The sequence below is a fragment of the Portunus trituberculatus genome, chromosome 38, assembly GCF_017591435.1.
Source record: "Portunus trituberculatus isolate SZX2019 chromosome 38, ASM1759143v1, whole genome shotgun sequence".
NCBI lineage: Eukaryota > Metazoa > Arthropoda > Malacostraca > Decapoda > Portunidae > Portunus > Portunus trituberculatus.
In genome coordinates, this window is record NC_059292.1 from 2,739,457 (window position 1) to 2,745,816 (window position 6,360).

The following is a 6,360-nucleotide window of genomic DNA, read 5'->3' on the forward strand; positions in this document are numbered from 1 at the left end:
CACTTGCAGTGGTGTGGTAGTGCCTGGCTATTATTGGAAGTGAGTACTTATTAATATCCTTTAAGTGTTATGTGTTGTATTCTTTTCCTCAACATTCTATCCAGACCTAAGGAACTGCCCAAACATTTCCAAATTTTCAAGTCCTTAAAGTTGTGATGGGGATTTACAGATGCAATTTTATCCATACCTGTTATTCGGCATGTTTTGTAGATGTTTTATTTGCATTCACTCTTATTCTATCTTATTTTCATTCATTGTTTCTTCTTTCACCCCTTCAGCTACAAGCATTATGCTATCCTTACTGTACCAGGCCCCTTTCTTTCCTCACTCTGTCAGCCAAACTAATCATCACACAAACCTTTCCTCTACATTTACCACACCAGATAGCTACCATTCTTCCATATTAACATAAAACTTAATACGCATTTCACTGGTTCCCATTATCCTCAAACTTTATTTAACACTCCACCACTTTCTCTTTTTGTATAACTTTCACTTTCAAAACTTCTCTTTTTTACTAAATTCACCTTGCTAACTTCTCAAATCTCTTTAAACTTTACCACCATCAGGTAGTGGTCAGGCTTACTTCTACGTTCTGTCAACATTCTCATAGCTGTAACTCCTATTACATTCCTCAGCTTAACCATATGATTTATTTTTGCTTCATACACAACTGTTCCATCTGTTTGTTCCACCTACGTACACAATTAAATATCCTTTTTAAAACAAGGCATTCCCATTCAACAACTTTTGTTCAGTGCATTTCCATTTCTCTCTCTGCTTTACATCCAGTCATACCAAATACACCTCCAACTATTTACCATTCCTAGGCATCACTACATGAATATTTTATCCAAAAAAAGTAAACACTCATCAACATAATTCCACATAATTCCGGTTGAGTGACCAGACCAAGAGCAGTCACAGAGGAATCAGTCACTACATTGTAATAAAGCATGGAGTCAAGAACATGTGAGCCTAGTTTGGGTCCTGTATACTAAAATAATGTAAATACAAGGTAAATATACACACATTTTAAGAAATGTGAGCAGAGGAAGAAGAAAATATTACCACAAAATCGAGCAGATATTTAATTGAAACAAACATATTGTGTATTAAAAAGTGCAAAACACACTACCTATCTTAATAATTTCCAAACAGCTTTCAGCATTTGAAGCTTGAGCAAGAATGGTACATCTTATTTTAAATGTAGTTTTATGAATGATTTGTACCACTATCTTAGATGTATGCAATTTTATGATAACACCATGAGTTTTTTCATATAGCCTATATACCATTTATACTTATCTATTTCAGATTATGGAGTACTGGTTATAAAATTGTTTTTAAAAATCTTGACAGGAAATTCATGCATGTCATTAGACATGTACTGTAAACTAAAATGCATCACAAAACTACTGATTGACCAAACAAATAACAAGAATTATCATTTTTCTCAAACTCTGTAATAATCTGATGAACACAAAATAAAAGGTTTGTCGTCTCATTTTAGAGAATGTCAGACCTTGCTTCACACTAATTTTTTTGTATTTATTTAGTTCTTTCTTATATAACAACAATAACAGTAATGATAATAAGAGAAGGAAGAAGAAAATAAATAAATAGTAATAATGACAATAGAAATAATTATAAAAATAATGAAACAGCAATGATAATAATAACAATAATAACTGATAATGATGATAAGGATGATAATAATAATAACAGTAAGAGATAATAATAATAATAATAATAATAATAATAACAATAACAACAATAAAAATTATAATTACAGGCAAGTTACAATTTACAAAAGAGTTAGCTTTCATAAAAGATAAAAAAAAAGGGGGAGGGGAATTTAGATTCCAAAGCAGAATGATCACACATCAATAAGTAACCATACCACATTGCTATTCAAGTAGGAGAAAAACTATACAGAATACACTAAACCACCAAGATGAATCTCATCCTGCTAAGAACAGGAGCAATGATCTGGCAACATCACCCAGCCTTAAATGATTGCTGATTAGCAAGGTTTGAGGCAGCAGAAAATAGGAACTAGCCACCCTATTCCATGATGAGGTTGAAGGTCAGACAGTAAATACCAGCTCATCACTAATGCTCTTAGGAGTATAGTACATCCTTCATTATGCATGGCTTACATAGGATCTGACTCCGTAATTATGGAAGCAGTTATTAAAGCACCGAGGAAATGAGAGATTGAGAAAACATGTACAAAAAACATTAAAGGACATCAGCAAGAAAAACCGTATAACTATAATGTGACATACATAAGTCAGTAAGAAAATACCAATAAAGAAAGGAGCCATACAGACATTTCCCCCCCGCCTAAACCATTTGCTGTGATATTGGAGAAATTCTACTGAAAATTTTTGAATGGGACAAGGGAGGATTTAAGTTCAAACAAAGTATACTTGAATAATAATTTTTTTTTTTATTTATTTACTTTTTATTTATTATTATTTTTTTTTTTATGTTGTGGCCTATAGCACCTGTAGGCATACTTGAAGAGTATATGTGGGAAGTGCTGTTAAGGTTTCGCCCATTAGTGGCACAGGCAATTTTATTTATAGTGGTACCCATATTAGGGCCCGTATCACCACCCAAGAGCATCTTTGGTGTAATCACCCAGAGCCTAGGTATCATGGTGACATGGGTAACCACTCAACAAGTAGCATAGCTTCAAAGTGGTATGTAGTGGGATTAGAACCTATACGTGGACGTCTGTCCAATCCCACGCTCATCACCTTATCCACTACACCACCGCCTCCCTAAAGGATAAGATAAGGTGATGATACTATTTCAATGAGCAAATCAATAAATTAATTACATGACTTTGCAATTACAGAAAAAAACTGGATACAAAGAAAATATGATGCTCTATAATTACATGAGTGATATTAAACTTTGAATATGTTTCATGTTCTTTAGATTGGATGTAAACATCCTATTTACTTGTGTACTGCATGTGCATAGCTGCTAAAGCAAAACTGATAACTGATAAGGGTACATACACATGAGAAATCAGAAATAATGTGTGTGTGTGTGTGTGTGTGTGTGTGTATTTACCTAGTTGTATTGTATAGAGTTTGAGTGGGGCTCATAGTATCCTGTCTCCATGTCTCCATTCATCCAATTTTTCTTTAAAGTTATGCACATTATGTGCTTTAACAACATCATCACTCAATGCATTCCCCTTTTCCATTGTTCCATGTGGAAAACTATAGTGTGTGTGTGTGTGTGTGTGTGTGTGTGTGTGTGTGTGTGTGTGTGTGTGTGTGTGTGTGTGTGTGTGAGGAATATTTAGTGAGGGAATGATAGAAACTTGCATTTTCTTTATCTCTTACATTAAAAAAAAAAAAAAAAAACTAAAGCAATTAATTCAGTTCCACATATAAAAACAATTCATTGTTAATGTGATCCGCTATAAAATATCAGAACTTTCTACATGGCAAAGCATACTCGTAAGATTTAGAGATCTTTACATTAAATGATTTGTTCATCATTAAACCAAAACAACAGACACTGACTTATAAAAATAAATATTTCTTTGGTATTTCTGAGTAACATTGCAATCATATGCAATTACACCACACAAACTGTGAAGGATTGTGTAAAGTCTGCGAGGCTCTCCATCTTTGATGTGAAATATAGAAACAGAAAAATGTCAGGAAATTTCATATCAATCATTTATACTGATGCAGATTACCATTTGATATCCATAGTAAATTCTTAAAATGTGAAATCAATAACTCTGACTGTAAACTGTTTACAAATAAACATAATTCAGGAATGCACACAACCAGCTTGCTCAAATAAACAATTAATTACACTGCTGACTTTGTGTTTCCTGTGGTGAAGTGTTTTATCAAAGCTTTTCCTTAATATTCATTAACTAATTTCCTATAAAAGATTTTTTCTAAACTTATAAAATCCAATGAAACATTTGTTATAAAAACTTAAACACAGAACCATCCAAATCCAACCTGAGCACAGGTTTGAGGTAATGCAGTGGTGCATAACAGTGTGATATTCTCTGGGACTGTGGTATCAGAGACCCACTTGAATTAGCTAAATAAAATATCAGTGTCTAATTCTGAGGAAAGAGAAACCTTGATAAAACACAAGAATAAGATCTTACGAGAGAAGGAAAATCATATAATGATTCAAACAAGTATGTGCCACAGCCATGCCCTAAAACAGAGGGCAATAACAGGTTGATTGGTGACTTAGCAGGACTCTCAATATGTCAGTTTGAAGCAATACATAACTATTCAAAATATTGGAAGGGTGAAAAAAGATGAATCTTAGGAAATTTAGGTATACTTATAAAGGAGAAATGGCAGAATATATTCATAATCAAAGCAGGCAAAGAAACACACTTTCATAAATCACTGAGACTCATGATGATGAGACGTAGCAATTCTCAGTGCCAACAAGTATGCTTGCCTCTTTGTAGAACATCATTCCAGAAAGCTCTCATTCTAGTCCTATCACATGCTTTCTCTCATTCTTCCCTAAGTTTATTCCTCTTTCACAGTAATTGCAGATACCTGATTTACTCAATATGCTAACAAAAAGTTTTTGCTTTTGTCTTTCCAATGATGAGAATTTTCTACTGGTTTTCATTTTGCTTTTATGAGTATGCTAATTTGGGTAAAGACAAGAGGTCATAAAATTTCACAATGTTATGCTACTTATACTTACTTGCAGCATAAATTTTAGGTATTGAGGAATATTATGATGTAATAAAGATGGTTTGAATTTGTCCAAATGTGTTTAATATAACCATACTTTCTTATTGCAGTCAATGTCAAATTTCCTTTGGAATTAGGTACTGAAAATTGCAGTCCACAGAAGAAAAGGGAAAGAAAATAATTATTGTTTGCATGAATGTACAGTCATCACTACCACTCACGGTGAATAACTTGCACACAAGAAAATAATATTGATAAATAAATATAGATATCAATAATAATAATAATAATAATAATAATAATAATAATAATAATGTTCTCTTTATAAATATAAGTAAACATAATCAATAAAAAATACTACACTGGTGTAACTTGTTCACAACATTAATAGCAAGATGGCAAGATTTTATTCTTAGAAAACTCAAAGCATTCCTTCAAAATTTTGTCAGTTAGAAGTGTAATAAAATGCATTTAAATGATAAACAATGTTTTACACTCTACATTGCATAAAACAATGCTACAAATTAACAAATGTCCCTGTCAAATTAGAAAAAAACCCATCATATATAATGTACTCATCCATGTTTTGAGTTGTAGAGAAAGTTAGCTGTTACAAAAAATAAATAGATAAAAATAAATGAAAATAATAAATAAATATGTTTTTGGTTGTATAGCACACTGATCATTAATCAAACCAATGTATGATGAATACCTGACTGTACTAGAGGACACATCAGTCCCTGTCCACATATACTCCTCACACAGTGTACCAATGGGACACACGGCATAAAAGTGTAAGTCAGAAAGCTTGTCATATATATATATATATATATATATATATATATATATATATATATATATATATATATATATATATATATATATATATATATATATATATATATATAAGGCATATTGATAGTTCTTTTCTCAGTGATTATCTGTGACTTTACTGATCATGATACTACCAATTAACAAATCCAGGAAATGTCTTGTGGAAAGTATGGTGCTGTATGTCTGCCATGCAAGCGATGTCATTGAATAAACCAAATTATTCTGCTTGGTTTTGGACACATGTAAAGAAAGGATAGGTTAGGTAGAGATGAATTATTCATACAGTCTGGTGGTTAAAATTAACAGACCAACTACACTAAATGAGTGAACATTTAACAGAAAGACAAAGAAGCTTAGAGCAAGAAAAATTAATGTGGAAGGGCAAAGATGGAGAGCAATGTTGTACACACTTTGGGAGAAATGCTCATTATCAGGGGGGGAAAAAAATAAGTTGCTAAACAGATAAAATACATGAGGCAAGTAAATAACAATACACATTTCTACTATTCTACCATGAGTAATCCTGAGGTAAATCATTAATCAAGCCTAAAATATAATTGATAATTCCTACCCCCTTCAAAAATATACATGTATTTGACAGGAACTCTATGATATTTTTGAGGTTTGACTCTCCTATATGAAGAATTCATATTATATAGCTTTACAACATCATAACTCAACATGTGGCACAAAATGCTTTCAGCTGCAAGTTGCCAAGTTGAAGAAGAAGTGAGAAAATGGTGCACAGTAAATTAAGCCACACTTTTAAACAGAGAGAGAGAGAGAGAGAGAGAGAGAGAGAGAGAGA